Source organism: Lonchura striata, chromosome 7 (genome assembly GCF_050655825.1).
Source record: "Lonchura striata isolate lonStrDom1 chromosome 7, ASM5065582v1, whole genome shotgun sequence".
Taxonomy (NCBI): Eukaryota; Metazoa; Chordata; class Aves; order Passeriformes; family Estrildidae; genus Lonchura; species Lonchura striata.
In genome coordinates, this window is record NC_140709.1 from 8,892,892 (window position 1) to 8,911,959 (window position 19,068).

Below are 19,068 nucleotides of genomic sequence, written 5' to 3' on the forward strand. Positions count from 1 at the left end.
TCATTGATGATAGGTTTCAGCATGACTGCTGATTTGGTCTTCTGGTCCTATATAAAAAAAGAAATGAATTTTCTCTACTCTTCTAGAGAGAGAGTTGAGGCTTCCTTTCCAAGTCCTTAGTGTGATTTCAGAAAGTTTTCATTCAGGATATCCACAAGCTTTGTTTGACTTGGGCTGCTGCCATACATTCTGGAGTGCCTTCAAGTGAAGGAAATACATAACAGAAAAGGAGAATGTATTTAGAGTGTTGAACTGGTGAGGTGTTTGGTGGTTTTTTCTTCATTGTGATGTTACTACAACTTTCTTTTCTTATACTATTTCTATTGTCCTTCTTAATGTCTTGAAAGCAGCTTCTATGAGACTCACAGAATAATTTATGACTTTGGTATGTTTCATTATTATCTCTGCTTGCTCATCTCTCCTGAATAAAAATGATTTAAAAACAAGGGTTTTTTTCTGGATTCTGGAATAATATAGGTGAGCTCACAGCTGTATCAGTAATGAATTATTTGCTAAAGCTTTTTATGAAAGTAAAAGTTCCCTACCTCTTAGGTTTCTGCTATAATTAATAATATCTAGAGCTTTTCATCATCATTTTTAGTAAATTGTACAAGAAGCTGAAGCAATTCCTGTTTCGATGGGGGGAAGCTGAACCACTAGAGGTGAGGTGATCTGCCTGAAGTTGGTGGATAGGGGTGAGACACTGACCCCTTAGTGCAGTTCTCTGTCCATGAAGACACATTGCTTCCATTCACTCATGGTACTTGAACCTAATTCCTCTGTTCAGCTGCTGAACTGCTGCTAAAGCCCCTACAATTCTTTGGGGTTGCCTGCAGAAGAAAACCAAGAAAAGGTCTGGGGACCAAGGATTCTCCAAAGGGGACACTGAAAGTAAAGAAAGCAGAAGAGAATGGGGAAGAACCCCAGGGGTAGATTCAGCCATGGCTGTGGCCATCTCCTGAACTTGATCTGGGCTGCAAATGGGGAAGGGACTGAGGATGGAGGGATCAGGCCTTGCTCCTGGGCTTAACAAAGTTAACTTGAGGCCAGGTAGGCTGAGTTCATCTGGGATGGAGCTGCTGCTACAAAATCAGAGTGCCCGAGCTGTGATCTGCTCCGTGCTACCAGCATCAACCATTTGTAAATGAAAGGAAGATGAAGCAATGGCTGAAAACATAAGAGTGCATTTCCCTGCAACACTGCAGTAGAATAATGTGGAGCTAAACATACTCCCAGTGTGTGTATGCAACATGACTGTGCCAGATACATGCCAGGAAAGATCTTAATCAAAGGAGTCACACAGATTTCCTGTAGTTACCATTCTTTTGGTATGCCAAGAGGTCACTGTATTGTCATTAAAATCAGCAACTGCCCCAATGGTCTTCTCACACCACAATTTCCACAGTTACGCTCAGTTTACATCCAAACAAACAGAGAAAGCTCAGAGATTGGAGATAATCAAGAAATGGTTTATTTTCAAATAGAATTGATCTTCTCAGCCAAAAATAACAGAAAGACAGAAGTGTGTATATGTGTGTGGATATATATATATAATTTAAATTGTATAATATATTGGCCTGACACATGTAGTATTACATTGCATTACTTAGCACCTCTTAAACAAAACTCTTTACTGAGCAGTTACAATTCAGACAGGTTATGGCATTTGTAGAGTAATTAGCAACTGTAAAATATGACTAACCAAATCATTACTTTTAACTAAAAAAATAGGCGCCTACATTCTTGTGTATAAAACATTCTTTATAAGCTGTGCATGACCAGGGAATATTTTATAACAGCACTTAAGAGAGAGAAAATACTAATCAGAATTTTAAAAGTCTGCAGTTACAGTCCTGTAAATGTTCTTGAGAATGAAATGAATAGCTTCCAGAGAGGTGCCCAGCCAGAGAGGTGATGCAATGGTGCCAGTGGGAAGGAATGGGCTGATGGGAGAGCTACCAGGAGGCCTCAGGTGCTGTGCATGCAGGAGAGAGACTGCCCCACTACTGTTGTCCTCCTTGGTCTGGTCAAGGACAATGGCTACAAGTGCTGCAAAAAGAAGGGGAAGTGGCATTCAACTTTGCATTGTGGTAAATCAGTACCAGCTAAATGAGACCAAGCTTTTTAAATAGAAGTAAAGGTTTCTTCTCCATTCTCTGTGGGAGATCACTACTGATTTTGCTAGCACCTTCCCAGCTTGCAGACTGCAGCAGTTTCAGTATTTGGAGGAGGCTTTTCCCAAGGTTCACTCACTGCGCTTCTCAGCGAAGCGCTCTGGATTGCTCACCTGGCTTCCCTTTAAATTTACACATCTGAAAAATGACTTCAGCGCTAACCCACTGGAGTTGATCTAGGTTCCCTCAAGTCTCATGGATCTTAGCTCATGTTCATCAAGAGCTTCTCTGAGTTGCAAGTCAGTGAGGTGTGAAATGCTTGTGGTTTGATGATTCACAGAACTCTCACTGTGAGCCTTAATTAATCAATCTTTGCAAGGAATTTGAAATCCTTAGATGAAAGGCTCTGTAGCTGCAAAACACTCTTATTGCAATGGCCACCACTTCATGGGGACCTCAGTTTACCACTGCTTTTTGTACCATCGCAATAGCTTTTATGTTGAAAGGGGAAGAGCTGTGTAAACATGTTCACCAGCAAACATTTCTCAGGCTGGTGGTTTAAAAGAAACTGTGTTTGACAAGCAGCACAACTTTCCTTACAGCCATGTCACCCCAAGCTGTGATCTTGTCAGGCTGCAGACAAAAATTGAGACTGGGTTGGGCCAGCTGGCTATGATGCTAATGACTGAGAAAAATAAAACATCTGAATCTAAATTCCTCCACTGTGGTGCCCTCTCAGAGCACTGGGAGCCCATGGACTGTTCTCATGCACTGCTATGGCATGAATTAGAGCAAAAAGCTGTTCTCACTCTCTGTAAACAATATCTTCAATATCTTCATTCTTTGCACAATTACTGATTTAGATGCCACCATAGCACCTGATGTAGCTTCATTGAAGGCAAACAAATCTACCCCAAAGACTGTAGAGTCTGTGTCCTGAGCATGGGTGTGTCACTGGATGTGGCTGAGCAACAGGAGGAAGGAGAGAGGTATGAAGGATGATGATAAAATTATGTTGCATTTGTGTCAGATGTGGTTTTCATTTTCCCACACATAAGCTACTTTGCTTAGCTTGCATGTTCACAGCTCCCAGTTTCACAGATAGATCCTTTTCTCCTGCAACCTGGACCAGAGTAGTTTGCAATCATCATATGCATTCCTGTTTGAGAGGGAATATTTAATGAAAATAACTTGCACAGGCACTTAGAATTATGCACTAGAGTTTGACACTCTGGATTTGTCTGATTTTTGGTATAGAAATTGTGTACTCATATTACAGATTAGACATTAAGGAAAAGAGATTGAGAGACAATTAACTACGGTTTACAACCAGAATGTCATGTCTAGTTCTTGAAGTCTCTGAGGTGGCGAAATCTTACTTGGTTTGCAGGACTGTTTGATTTGTAGGTCAATTACAAGTTCAATATGAAATTATTGTTGTTGTATTGTAAGTGCTACATAGATAACCATGTTTTCTGTCCAGTGTGCCAGAATGTGCTAAGAATAATAACAGAAAAAAGAAAATAGGCTGTGTTGAGCTGCTGAATTCCCAAACCTGTTGAGATTTCAGGTTCATTTTGGAGTTCATACACAATCACAGGCTTGTCCTTTACAATGTTTAAAAGTAGCTGGTGAACATAATGAGAAATTGGAGCAGGTTTGGGATCTGTAGGTTGCAAATGGAGAATACTGATCACATTAAAAACAGGCACTAAAAGATGTGCAAAAGGACAGGACAGAGATGGTGCTTCCTGCAATTCTCTGTGCACCAGTTAAGTAAGAGCTCAAGGACATGCAATTGCATTCTGTGTTTATAAACAGTGTTCCAAAATCAGTTGCAAAACACCATAAAGAAATGTAGCATTTTAATCTCAGAGTGGATGTGAGCCACTGTCTTCAGCAATATATTCAGGTAAAGAGAGTCTTGTCTATACAGCACTCAAACACAGTAATCTTACATTTCCACTGATTCTGTCTTCTGATCTTTCCAACTTGGCTTCTTGCCCATCTAGGTTTAGGTTTATAATTCACTTCTGATCATGTCTGGAAAGTTCTTGTAAACATAATTTTTGCATATCATACAAGATCTGAGATCAGCTGAGTTTATTTGAAGTTATTGTTTGGTATTTAGGATACCTGTGTAACTGGTTGTGCAAAAACTACTCATCTAATCTGTTAATATGTCTGAAACCTCAGGTGCAACAGGAGAAATGCTTCTTGGCTGATTCCAAAGCTTGGGATACAGCAGAAGGAGGACCACCCATGTAATTTTTATACTGAGGCAATGAAAGGTTTGGAAAGTCCCAGCCCAAAGATTCTCCAATTTCAGTATTCTTTACTTGTTAAATGATCAGATCTTGTCCCAGCTCCTTGAGAGCTCACATTTGTATCCCACTGGCACAGAAGAAAACCAGAGGAAAAATCAGTTTGTACGAAGGGAACTCCACCATATGGAATTTTCGACTGTTGTTTCTACGCCTGTAAGTTATTTTCACAGTCTTAAAAAATTTCAGTCTGTTAAGAAAAGGAAAAATGAAGTTTTGTTCATGAGGCAGCATCCAGGATCAAGATAGTTTGGGGAAGAACAAGCCTGAGCATGGAGCTGCTACAGCCTCATCCCTGCTGGGTTGCTGAACTTAACAACCCCAACCATACCAAGGCTTCCCTACAAAAGCTTTTTCTGAAAAAATTAGTATAAGCACATTTTAAAAATAGGCATTTCTCACATTTTAAGAGTCTCCTGGATTTTCATAGTAGTGCAAGATAAAATCATGGTCATGCAAGTAGAGTTTTGAAATTACAGAAGGATAGATTTGAAATGTCCAGTAAAATGGAAATTTACTATTTCCTTTAAAAATACCTGATTCTGATCATTACCCAGCCATAAGGCTACTGCCTATTTGTTGCACAGATCCAAGTCTTTCTCCATGTCATATTCATACAATTAATTTTGTTGTTTGTGTGCTTCTTGTGCATTTAAGCTCCATTCTGATATGACTGCATTTTATTGATCAGTTCATTTTGATTGGTAATATTTATTTAGCACTTGATTCTTTCTAGATTTCTTAGGCGCAAGAGAAGAGAAAGATTTGTATTGCTAATTTGCTTCCATCTAATGCATGTGTGAATTATTACCTTAGCTTCTTGAAGTCCAGTAAAAACTTAAAATTGATTAATTTAATGAAACAACATTGTCCCAAGGTCAAGTAGCTCAAATATTAATTTTTTATTAAACAGTAATTTCATTCACACTTTCAAATTGCACTTTGTTCAAAGGTCTCATGAAAAGAAATTTCTTCTTTTTTTTCCCCTGTCCTTCTAAAATAAATGTTGAGAGGATTCAGCCTTCAAAGAGCTCATAGAATTTGATATAGAAATAATCCAAGAGGATTTCCATGGTGGTAGGAATATGATCCAGGCTACACTTTAAGGAAATGGCATAAAAGCAAATGTTAGAAAAGCTAGATTAATAAGTAATCATTTCTCTGACAATAAAATCAAGTGGAATAGGCCAGACATGAGTGGAATGCATAAGTCATAGCTTTAAAAATGTGCTGGGACAGGCAGCATTTGGTCAGGTGTGCACAGGATCCACACTTCAACTTTGAGTCAGTCTCTTAAAAAATGAAGTTAATTATTGTTTGTAAAGGGAACATTGTGTATTGCTCTGCTTGGAAATGGAGGCTCTTCATTCTTAAAAAATGAAGTTAATTATTGTTTGTAAAGGGAACATTGTGTACTGCTCTGCTTGGAAATGGAGGCTCTAGATGCAAATGGCTGAGAGGTGGAAAGAGCCTGTGAGACCACAAAGCTTCTGTGTTTTAGAAGAAAGAAAAATGGTGGGGTTTGTTTATTAATTTTGAGTTCTGCTTATTTGTATGAATTAAGTGACACACAAATATTTTTATGACTGCATTTATTCTCCATAACAATATGAATGAGCCACTGAATAATAACCAAGTCCCTTGTGACTGCAGAAGAAGGGTGATTAAATTATAATCACATTGGATTAATTAATCTATAATATTTGTTCTTTATATGAAAGAGGAAAATCAGCCTTCAACATAAAGGTTATGTACTCATGAGGTCTGTGTCTTAATAAAGAAAAGGCTTTGGGAAAAAGCTTGACAAGCCCCCCAGATATGATATGTTGTAAATGTAGACAGAAGGTTATTACTGATATAAAATACATTCAATGTAATTATCAGTCACAACAAATAATCAGAGAGATGATAATGAATAATTAACATTTTTATTTTTCGGTAGTAATGTGTCTAATAGATAAGTGCTCAACATAGAATTAATTTATTATGCTATAGCATTTTAGTAATGAAAGCTGTATCATCAAAATATCTCTTCAGTGGTAGTGCAAGATATCAGCTTAAATAACTGATAAGGCTCATTCCTTTGTTTTCCCCACCCAGTTGTATTGAAGATGTTCTGAAAGCAAGGAAATAGCAAAAGGAACCATAATAATCTTGAAAGAAAACCATAATGAAAATATAAAATTTATGATCTGATCCTCTAGTACCAGTAAATCAAAAATTAAAGGTTATATGCAAAGAGGACTCTCAAAGTATTACATTAAATTTATACACACTGAATTTTAATTCCATCTATGTTGGATTGGTTACTGATTAATTCTGGCTTTAACATTTTCTAAATAAAATACCACTTGCATCTTGTAAGGAATGAATTTGTGTGTCAAAATAAACTGTGCTCTGAATGAGAGAAAAAAAAAATCTATGCCTTGTTGTTGTATTTGTAGATTTTAATTACTTAAATCCACCTACTTATGTATGGGAAGGATATTCTTAAAGTTTTCAACTGCTTATAGGCCCCATTTTATGATGAGTATTTATATATATATCTTACTTTTAAATAACAAGAAGTTATGTTTATTTTTAAATTGACTTTTTTTTTCTACCTCTGGGTGAAAAAAATATTATCATATTATGTAGAAGACAGTCATCTGCACGAGCATCATCTCTGAAACCCTGGAGCTGTGAGCAGGCACACCCTGTGCTTTTGATGCCCAAAATGAGATTTTTATTAGTTCTTTTAAGTTTTCTAAAAAAAAGCTGAATTGTAATCAGACACCTAAAGCCCTTGGTTCTCAGCTTATTTCAGTCTCATATTCTGCAGTTTATTCTTATCTTTGGCTAATACTGGTGATTAATTATAGTGAGTTTCACAGAGTATTGCTCAGGATGACAACATTGGATTAAGTAAAACTCTGTGTTTGAACATAATTTTTTTTTTTTCTTCTGCAGTATTTGGGGACCAAAGGTAGAAAAAGTCAGACTGGACCCTGAGAGTGTGAAATATAAAGCACAAATGAAGTTCAGGGTTGAACATGAGGTTTTGGGTTTCTACTCCTTAATCAAGAAGAAGCCACAAAAGGCAGGAAAAGGCAGCAGTGCTTGAGGTCGTGGCTGAAGGGAAACAGAGGCAAAAGAACTGAGCAGTGCTGTCCTGTCCTCCAGCAGCCAGCCCAGATCCTGGGGAGAGAAAACAGCTCTTGTGGTGCATTGGTATCTCAAAGCAGAGGTGATCAACATTTTATGACTTGTTTTCATGTGATTCCTCTCAAATCAGCTCCAATGCAGTCCCGAGGATGTCTTGGGAAGAAGGGAGGCTGTATGAGCAAAGAAAGTCATGGGGGAGCATATTTCAGGCAAAAAAGGGATTGAGATGAGGAGAGGGTCTGGTGCTTGGAAAGTCTTGTTTTCCTTTGGTTTGTAGCTTGGAGATGCAACAGTCTGATAAATTCTGCCTGCTGTAAATTACACTAATGATCCTCACCAAGACCAACAAGTGCACTTTTTCAGGGTACTGTAAGTACAAAAATGCATTGCAAATGCTCCGCTGCAGAGGCAGGTCAGCAGCACACAGACCTGCTTCTGGGACTGGAGAGGGGACGCTGGTTTAGATATCTTAGAAGGCTAACATCTTAGTGGACTTGTTCTTGATCAAAAACCCATGCACAGTGGAGATGAGGACAGAAACCTTTCTTTCCATATATATAATTTCCAATCCAACTCCTGTGAGTTCCAGTGGCAATGCTGAGTTCTTTGGTGTGACATCAAATCATTCTAGGGAGTCATTATCCAAGGATTGTCTTTACACCACTGGGTGAGCTGTCAGTGGCAATGCCCACTTTGAGGAGAGTGGTAGAGGCTGAGGAGTCCCCAGGTTGCAAAAATACTTCTCTTAACTGGGAACATTTAAGGACCCCTAAAGTGGGGGACGCTGAGCTGTTGGAGAGTCTGCTGTGTTAACATTCAGAGGCTCCATTGTCTCATTGTCTTCAGTCTATATCATTCGTCAGGGCTCCCAGACTGATTTTTTTGGGTTGGTTTTTTTTGTTGTTGTTGTTGTTTTTTTGGGTTTTTTTAGGGTTTTTTTTATTATTATTATTTTTGGTGATCAGTTCCATCAGTTTCTCTTTCTGAGCAATACTTTAGAATTTCTCTTGCTTCTTTTTTTTCTAATTTGTTCTCCAAGGTCTGCTTATTAAATTACTATGCAACTGTGATACTAAATCTTATCTTTTGACTGTAGTGCACAGAAGCAGCAGATAAGACATGAGGGGAGGGACAAACCATTTGTCTATCAGTAGACTATGAGAAGCAAGAAGAGAGAATGATACTTTTGATGAATATTTGTAGCTGAGCAAGGCAGTGCACTAAATGGCTTTTCTGTTTTCAGTATAGGAGCATACTTGTATTTCTAAAAGCAAAAGACTTTTATAAGGCTCTAAATCAAATATGGAGTTAAAAAAAAATTAAGATTTATAACTGCCTCCAGGATCTTTCTATTCCCTGCTAGCCAAATTAATCTCCTGTTTACTTCATTGAGCAATGTACAGTCCTCAGTTAAGAAAATTTTTGGGTCATCTTTCTCAGCTATATCCTCAGCAACAGCCTGAGGAAGTTTGCAGGAAGTGATTTTTGGGTTTGTCTGGGAAAGGAAGTTACAAAGCGCTGTGCTGTGGGCACAAAGAGGGTGAAAATGGACACCAGCAATTCAAAAAAGAGAAAAAACCTTAACATGGGAAGTTAAATCAATAAACTTCCAAGCTTACTTTTAAAACCACTTCAGCAGTGGCTGGTGTTTTCCTCATATAATGGTGGTGACTTGCTAATTGATTTGGTCATGAAGAAAAGCTAATGACCCAGTCGACACTGGAAAGCAAAGCTATTCATAATTCCAAAGACCAAGGAACAGAATGGGTCCATGAGGGCAATTTCCACCAGGGAAGGTAAGCCCCCATTTGCATCCCTGTGGGCACAAAAACGCCCCTGGCTGAGGTTTCCTTTCTGGGGTGTACAGAGCAGTGGTGCTACTGGCAGTGCTCGTAGCAGGTGCAAGTCCCCTCTGTACTGAAGAGGACTCTCCTGGGGGCACAAAATTAAATTTAATTTTTGTTTTTACTGACTATGTCAGCTTTTCCTTTCTTTTCCTAATTTATGTTCAAATAAAGCAAGGATTTCAAAATAAGAGTTGCCATTTAGTTCTTGTTAAAAAGTGATTATTTCAGCCAGTTGGATGCTGAGGAATGACTCAATTCCCTGTTTAAAAAAAGGTCTTTAAGAAAAGTATGCAGATTTATATTTTGGAAAATCTTGACCATCTTTCTATCTTTTCTCAATGACAAATTTTAGAAAACTGAGCTGCTCCTGTCATCAGGCTAATGGCATAGTATCCCACACCCCCTCTAAATCTAGTTGTTATTGATCAGCTAATGCAATATTTAATTATACTCGCAGGAGAGAGGAACTTCTTCAGTGTGTGATTCATTTTCCCTTATGAATGGAAACTTCTCAATCTTGGTGGATAGCCAATAAGCAAATGTTATTGATTGTTCTCCAACATCAAATAAGGATAATAAATATCACTATTTGGGGCCTGAATGTCACATTCAAGAGAAGCTTCATAACCACCTCTTAATGAGTTTCTAATCTTTGACCCCTTTGCTAATGCCAGCTGTAGTCTCTTCTTGATCATTACAACTTCCCTGTCACCAAAAGATGACTCTGCCTTGGATGATCTGCATCAATACAGGCTAACTGTAAAAATCTTAAATGTTAAAGAAACATTTAAATCTTAATGTTAAAGGAACTGCAGTAAAGACTTAGAGAAGACAAATTTCTTTAAAGAAAAAATTTAGTGGAAATTAAAGAAATAGCAAGAATAAGGAGTAGCAAAATGAAAACAGGTATAAGAAAAGTTAGTGTAAGATTGCAGAAGAGAATTTGTTCTATTACTGGACAAATGACTTGGTGGCTTGCTCCAAATAAGAGCATTTACTTTCTCATAATAGACTGAGAATAGTTATCTGTCTATTCACAACTGCATGCTCTGTCCCTGGTCAAAATGATCCCATTCTTGTTTTTGAAAAGTTTTTCTGGTGGTTTAAGTTAAAAGGTAGAGGCTGGACAGGAATATTGGTTTGAATCCTGTCAAGCAGAGCAGAGAATTTCCTCTTTCATATCTCACTTTTTAGACAAAGGCATCCCCTGGATGCTTTCCAAAAATCTGTGCTCTCTCCTTTTACAAACCTTATTGTTTAGGGCTAATCCCTCTCTGTGCAAGCAGAATTTATCTCTTTGATATGAAGTCCCATGTAGATGGAGGCTGATTGTGACGGGTTGATTCTGGCTGGATACAATTTGCCCACCAAAACTGCTCTATCACCTCCATTCTCAGCTGGGCAAGGGGTAGAGAATATAACAAAAGGTTCCTGGATCAAAATACAGGCTGGGAGAGATCACTCATCAATTGCCAGCAGAATGGCCACCATGGGCAAAACAGGCTCAGCCTGGGGAAACCAGTTCAGTCTATTACTGATCAAATAGTGTAGGATAACCAAAAAGGAATCCAAACTTTAAAAAACTTTTCCTCCTCTCCTTCCTTCTTCCTGGTCTTAACTTTACTTCCAAATTTCTCACCCTCCTCCCTGCAGCTGTAGAGATGGGATCTGTTTGCACTAATGTCTTTAAAAATTTCTGATGCTTTTCAGAAGTCCAGCACTTACTCAGCTATAGAAGGTAAATTAAATTAAAGTGCTTAGCTTAAATGAAGAAAACTAAAAAAAAGAGTCAACCATCTGACTCCAGTCACTGGAGTTCTGTCAGTGATCTGTAAATCCATATCTATGCAGGTTAGGACTTTAGGACATATACGTGGAAGTCAAATGTTTGCAGTCAAGATTGACTCATCCTGACTTTTAGACTATCTCAATCTGTTCAAATTGCTCTATAGCAATTAGGATGTATTGCAGCTATTAGGGCAAAGAATTCTGGGTTCAAAACAAAAAACAGATGACCTCTCCCAAATGGAACTTGCCATTAGTAGTCTAAATAACAGAATTCCTCCAATTCCCCTCAGCCCAAAGCAGTCCAAAACCCCTTTCAAACACAGCTTTCACCAAACTGTCTTCTGGATGTTTCGATTCTGAGAATGAATAGATTTGTCTGCAGTGTGCTTCCTTGGATGAATGATGGCTTTCTAGCCCAAGCACTGAACCTAGTTAACTCCAGTGAACTTGATGTGTTGTACTTTCATTAAAAGTCTACAGTAACAACTTCCTGTAGATTTACACCCTCATCTTTTTATTGTCAGAAATCTAATTTTAAAAACTGTCCTGGGACCCTCTTCAAGCATTAGATTCCTGGCAGGCTTTTTTGTCTGTGTCATAAGCCCACAAGGGTATCTGGCACTAGTGCAGAGGATGCCCAGGGGTGCCCAGTGGTGGCAGAGGGAGGAATAGAGCAGAGCAGGGCTGGCAGAGCTGCTGCATGGACTCCAGGCATCAGTTGTATCACTCCATGCTATTTTCTCTGTCTTCACTTGAAAGTACAAAAATTTAATTGTCCCTTTCCACTATAATCCTTCCTTTATTATGTTTTGCTTTTATATCTGTTCTGTTCCAGTCTGGACTTCACCCTGTGCCTGTCATTACAATGTCTGAGCTCTCAGTCCCTGCTCATATATCCCAACAATTCCAAGGCTGGACTGACCTGCCTGCAGCAATGTCCTTCACACCATTTCTTTCTCTTCCCTCAGTATCATCTGCAGCACATAAAAAGGAACCACTAATATAGTTTTCTCACATTAAAAGAGAAAGTAGAATGTGAAAAGTTATTAGAGAGAGAAGAGAGAACAAAAGGAAAAACATCTTCATACTCTTGTGTAGATCTGTGCTCCCATGTCTTGAAGGCTGAATGCTGTATCTGAGAGACCACAAAGAAGAAACTGCAACATATCAGTGAAGAAAGATAAGGAACTGAGAAGATAAGGAATATTTTACATAGACCAGGGAACTTCTGGCTGGGATGTTGGAGAGGATATAAAGTGAATGTAGATGTTTTTACAAGCTGTATCTGCACTTTCCAATTCATTGTAGAGTGGAATTATTTTTAAATAAATCCTCTTCTAGTCCGCATTTACCACCTGCTAAGTAAGTTGTCAAAGCAGTTTTGGTATAAGTACTTAATGGTAAAATGTATTTACAAGCCAATATGCTATCCTCACCACAGCACATTTCCCTACTGTGCACCTAATTGAAAAATCACCCCAAGTACTTACTATAAGGAAATTAGATATTGATAAGGATTGAACAGAGGTGATGGTTTCATTTTCTGTCATTAGAAATGCCAATTCCACTCCTCCTCACCACGTTATTTCCCTAAGAGACAAGAGCATTGCATAGACGTGACTCTACTGCTCTGGCACCTCTCCTATGCTGGCTCCAAAGGCTTGGAGGGAAGGGAAGCCCAGGGACAGCTGCTGCCCTGTGACCTCTGATCTCTGCTGCAGATTGTGTTTCTGTGCAGCCACAGTGACAACACAGAGAAAGGGCAGATTAAGACAGAGTTCTACCCTCTTTGCTAGAGGAGCACCCCGAGATCAGGAAGGAGGTACAGCCTGTGACTGCAGACCAGGCAGAACCACAGCAGTGCATGTTGGAACTCAAAATGTCTCTCAGACATTTTTAGAGGTTCCAGGCCTTGGTCAGAAGCATTTTAGACCCTGACAGGCAGATGGAAACAGCTGTGATTTTGAGTTTGAGCCATGGAATGAGTTACCAACTTTGGAGGTGGAACAAGCAGTCACAAAGGGTTAGATAGCATAGTAAAAGTAGTTACAAAACAGAGGGGAATTTTTTTTAGTATTGTACAGGGGGGTTTTTACTTTGTACATGGGGGTCAGAAGTTCTAAGATGGAGGAAAGTGGGCTGATCCTGTTCTTCCTCCTTCTTCTTCCTTGCCTCCATGTTCTTGGTGATGTTGGCACTCACAGATTGGTTTAGAGTAGAAAAGCACTTTGTAATATAGGTAGTAGGTATTGGGGGAAAACTATAAACATGTAATACGTAATATATTATATAAAAGATAGCAGCAGCCCTGGGCAGGGGGACAGAAGAAGAAGACAGCAGACAGAGAGGATGTCAGGGTGTGTGTGTGCCTCTACCCAGGCCGCTGACCACGCAGCCACAGCCCACGAAGAAAATCTTTTAGATAACTAACAATAAACTGCCTTGAGACCAAACAGCAAGAGCCTGCACAGTTTTTCTTTGGGATCACGGGTTGGAGGAGAAATTTCACCACCACATGGGACCCCAGAGCAAGCCTGGGGTTCCCACAAGTGCAGGGCCTGGAGAAAAAGACAATAATGTGGGGCAGGAAAAGGTGATGGCAGTGATATCCCTAAAATTAGTATGTGTTCCTCCTTCAGTGTGGACCAGAGTGTGAATTGGCACATAAAACTGGTCATTTTGTGCCACAAAAAAAGCCTAAAGCCTGGTCTGTGAGGCACCAAGCAAAGTCTTACATAAATGCAGACTGCAAAGTGAAATAATTTTCCTACAGAAGTTACATTAAGCAAACATTTTGTTCAGTCTCATGTCCTTTGCCATAAAAGACTAGCATTAAAAACTTGTGCTTTTCAGTGGTGAGATTATTCTGTTTTTTAACTGTACCTGGGTACCTGAAGGACCAGGTACTCACCAACTGCATGCTACAAAAACATACCTTTATTTGTTTTACTTTTAAATATTAGTCACATTCACTCACTGGGACAATGATTTAAACCACCAAAACACCATGTGTTTTTGGACCTTTTCAAAATCTTAACATATATTCCTATAGATCAATAGGAATACAGAAAAATACAGAACAACCTGAGGTTGCAAGAATGAAAAGTAGAAAGCAGAGACTGTCCAAAAATATGATGATATATGATATGATATGATATGATATGATATGATATGATAGATATGATGATATGATATGATATGATATGATATGATATGATATGATTGATATGATATGATATTATGATATGATATTATTTATATGTATGATGATATGATATGATACAGCCATGCAAGAAGATACTGTCAAACAGGGAGGAGAAAGCAAGGAAACACTTCTTATTGGAATTATAAGCAATCTGACCACTCTATTGCTTTTTTTTTCTCCCAGGAAAAATAAGTCCTATTTGAACAATGAGACACCTCTGTGCATGTCTGTGACGAGCATGTTCCAATTATGCAAAAGCAAAAGAACAAAAAAACCTTAATGAAGGGTTTATAAAGGAATTGAGATGTGAGCTCATGTAGATGTACTGACAGGAGTGTGTGAAGGGCTTGGAAAGTAAAGTGCAGTTCATATGTTATTCAAGAAGGAAAAGGCATAGTCTAAAGCAACAGGTTAGGAAAAAAAATGTTATTTTTGGCAGCATTCTTCCTGGATATAAGTGGAATAAGTTGGTACCCTTTTGGACCTGAGAAAATAATGTGGCATTAATTGAGCAGCAAGATGCTGAGAACTCAAGTAACTTGGAGTGATTCCATATTTCAGAAATGTTAGACCAGCCAGGACCAGCAAAACAGCATCCAAAGACCTGGGGGTTGACATGAGTCAAAGTTAGCTCCAAGTTTGAAGCAGATAGGATGGTGGGATCTCTTAGAGAAAGAGAAAGCTTGGAAGGAAAAGTTAGAATTATGTTTTTACCCTGCTTAGTTTTAGGTGATAGATAAATACCAGAGGATGCTAAAGAGGCAGACCAAGACCTTAATTTGCACACAGAGACAGGTCTAGAGAGATGTAGATCAGTGAGTTATTAGCATAGAGATGGCAGCTGATGGTAATTGAAAAAGTCGTCTTTGAACAGACTGTGCTGGGATGGGTAGGATTGGTGTCATTAATGGCAGAAGAAGGAAAGATAAGAGAGTTTCAGCAAGGGTAAAACATTCAGAGGGCTGGGCTTGTAAAATTCTTTAATTAAAATCATGATGCAAAGTCCAGTCATTTAAATTCACACTGGCTTTAATGAGTTTTGGATCAGGTCCAAAGGAAAAAAAAAAAAACAGAACAACTGAATTTCACAACAGGGAGCAAATGTCAGAATTCGAAACAGGTTGAGAGTGGGTAAGAGAGACATTGAAGCTCCACCTACACATAATGTTATCCTTTGGGTTTCACTCAGCAGACACAGGCATTTCACATGTTTTTGGTATGTTAAATGATGCCCAGGCAGCACTAACTCTTGTGTCTTTAAGAACTCATACTAAAAAAAGTCAGACTAGACCCAAAATGATGGCTGGGAATCCTTTCAGAATATAGTTCTCTACTGTTGGTGTTAGACAATCCTGGCGCTCAGATAAACAGGGTCAGATTATTTCCTTCTTTTCATGCTGAACAATACATAGTAAATGAAGTCTGACAGTGCCTCAGACACCTTTCTGCTAAAATAAACTCACATAGGCTGAGGTAAAAGACATGCCTCCACTGAAATCTATGGGAATTTTGCCACTAAAAGTATCAAAGGTATCATTGTGGGGCTTCAATGAAGTCTCTGATATAAATCATAGGATTTGCTTTCCCTATTGCACGTGAGCTGAAGCCAATTTGTCTGTTTGTGGATGCTCAAAAAATCCATCAAGTAAAGAAAACTTATGATGTCAATGTGCATAGGCTAAGGTGCTTAATCTGGGTATGAAGGCTTCATTTGATCTACAGCCCCTTTAGCTGAGAAAGTGTACATGGGGTTCTGACATGCTTTAATTTATGTTGTATTGACTTCTCACCATTAATGGATTTGTTTTATCTTTCTCAAGTACTCAACTAGACAAGCCATTCCTTATAAATGACAGAAGAGGATATTTAGATGTGTGGAAGTAGACAAGCAGGTACCATACTGATAAAAATCCCTTAAATTTTCAGATGTTTATTTAAATATCTTTTGCATTTGCATTTCTTCAATGGGTTTTTTGTTGTTGCTGCTGTTTGGTTTTTGTTGCTGTTATAGAGAATGAGCTCTGTGACCTTAAATAACCCAGCCACAAGTGGGTTAGTTTTGTCTTGTAAATGGTAGCTTAGTGGAATCTACACAAGTTTAACACAATTTTATTTCTATCAGTGAGGCAGCATGTCAAGCTAGGATAATATTTTTCCCTCCCACTCCTTGTTAGTTCATTGAAAGGATATATTTACAACACACAATGAAAGGCAGGATCCTTGTCACACTTTCTTCCTGCACAGCAACCGAACTAACCATGAAGAAAGTTGATTCTAAATAATGGAACAAATTTTAAGAAACATGACTTCTCACTCAAGTCACAGGACAAACTTTCATTTGGGATTTTGGGTAAATAGGTAGGGTCAAGGTTCTTGTGCTCAAGTGCTTTCTGGGGAGCCTGATTTCATGTTTGGGTGTGTAAATCAGTGTCCTGGTTGTTCCAAGAGAGCTGGTGGAATAAGGTCGAGGACACTGGCCAGCCTGCCAAAAATGCAATTTGATTGCAGGCACACAACGACAGGCTCGGATGTGTTTGTCAAGCTGGGCACACATTTTCTGATTGGCATTTGGGCCACAAACATTGCTGGATAATCCCACTTGGATGGAACCTGTGGGAAGATGGGAATAGTGAGGAACATCTGCACATCCTGCACAAGGCTGGTACCCACACCCAGGGTCTACCTGCAGTGGAGGAGGTTTCCCTTGTGGTTCCAGACCTTCACTGCCACCCTGGACATCAGCTTGCCTGAGCATGGGGTGGGTGTCCTGTGAGCCACACTCACATGTGGGGCTTGATACACACGTTCCAGAGTAAGGAAACTGAATAGAAAACACAAGCTCTGCATGGCTTGACTCACAAGTCTGTGTTTTTTGAGGTAGGAACATGGGAAGTTTTTTTATTTTGGATTTTATCCATGCTCAAATGAAGCAGGTCAAATTCAGAGTGGGACTGGTAATTTCATCCACAATAACTGCATTGTGATTAGGTGGGGAAAAGCCATCACTATAAGAAAATAAACTTTAATTGTTCACCTTAAAAGACAAAAATGCACATTATGAAGTTGAGAAATATATTCCAATGCTCTCTGTGGAACTTCCAGAGCTTTTTGTAATATCTTGCCATTGAAGAGAAGATTTTTATGATTCATTACTGATTTCTACCATACTTAAAAGTTAGACTGGCTTCAAATTCAGTGCCAAAAGGTTTGTATGATTTTTTGATGGATATATTTCATAACTTCTGGGCTTTGATTCATGAGATGAGATAAATGAAAAAACATATATATGTAATGCCCATTCTTGTTTATAGGTCTAAGAGATTTGGCTGAAACTTGATGAATAAATGCTTCATGAATAAGAATATTTGAAAAATTAGTCTCTAATAACTTGTGTGCATGAACTTTGCTTTCATTTGTGTAAGTGGTTAAAGAATATACACAGGAAAGTGCAAAGATAATTTGTAAGAGCAAGACTTGACATCCTTGAAAAAGTTAATATCAAGAAATAATTTCACCATTTAGACTCAACCTAGTAGAAAGTTTTTTGATAGAAAAGATTCTTCATAATCTATAAACTGGAATTAAAAGAGAAATACTAAGAGGAAGTAATGATCCCATAATATGTTCCAGCCACATACTGTTATATTCGTACAATGTGTGCTTTACCTAACCAAGGGTGGTGCTTATTGGTCCTCTAAGGCTACAGCACAATTTGGAGCATAATTTTATGTAAAAACTCATGGATTCAGGCATAACATTAAAGTGATAGGATAATTTGTATAGATTGGATTCTTCCCAATATTTTTCCCTTTGCTTTAATTTTCATGTCAGAGAAAGAAATTAACTGAGAGGGCTTGGCTTATTTGGATTAAATGAATGTAATTCTTGTGAATGAAAGTCCTTCTTCCCTTCCTCTTGGGTAGTACCTACATGGCAGAAGAGATGCCAGGACACATCCATTCAAAAACAGAAAAAAGAAGGAAATAAAATTAAAGGCGGAAAATGATAATGTGTCAGCCATAAGAGACTCAGCAGGAATTAAGGGAGGCAGAACATGAACATGCACTTTGCCTTTTACTCTCTTGATCTGGATTCCACCACTGATTGTAATGAGATGATGTTGGTGTGCACTAGTGAAAGGTCTGTCCAAAAACTAAGGCACAAAAAATCACCTGCATCCTTCCAATCCCACTTGGCATCAGTTAGCCAAAGCTGAAGGCTCTAGATGGTGTAAATGTCTCTTCCCACCCAGTCATGGCCTCATTCAATGTCTTCACAAGCTGCTGTGGCATTCAAATGAAAGAGGTGCATCTTTATTTTGAATTATTTTCCTTATTGCAGAAAGTAAAATCATTCATAACTAGTGGCACCTCTTTCCCAGACCATCCTGAAAGCAGTTAAATAGGGCAGTATGAGAAAAGAGATGAGGCCAGACTCCCATTTCCTTTCAAAAAAGAGGAGGCATTTAATGACTGTGTCCACATCTTGTGCAATGTCACTGGGTCTGGGTTCTACTAGAAGGAAACTCCCTCAGGGAGAGTTGGTTTGGGTGCATTGCCAAACAGCAAGTCCTTAGCAGTGCCAGTTTTCTTCAGAAAAGATGAATAAAGCACACAAGCCCTGGCTCATACCATCTTAGGTGTTAA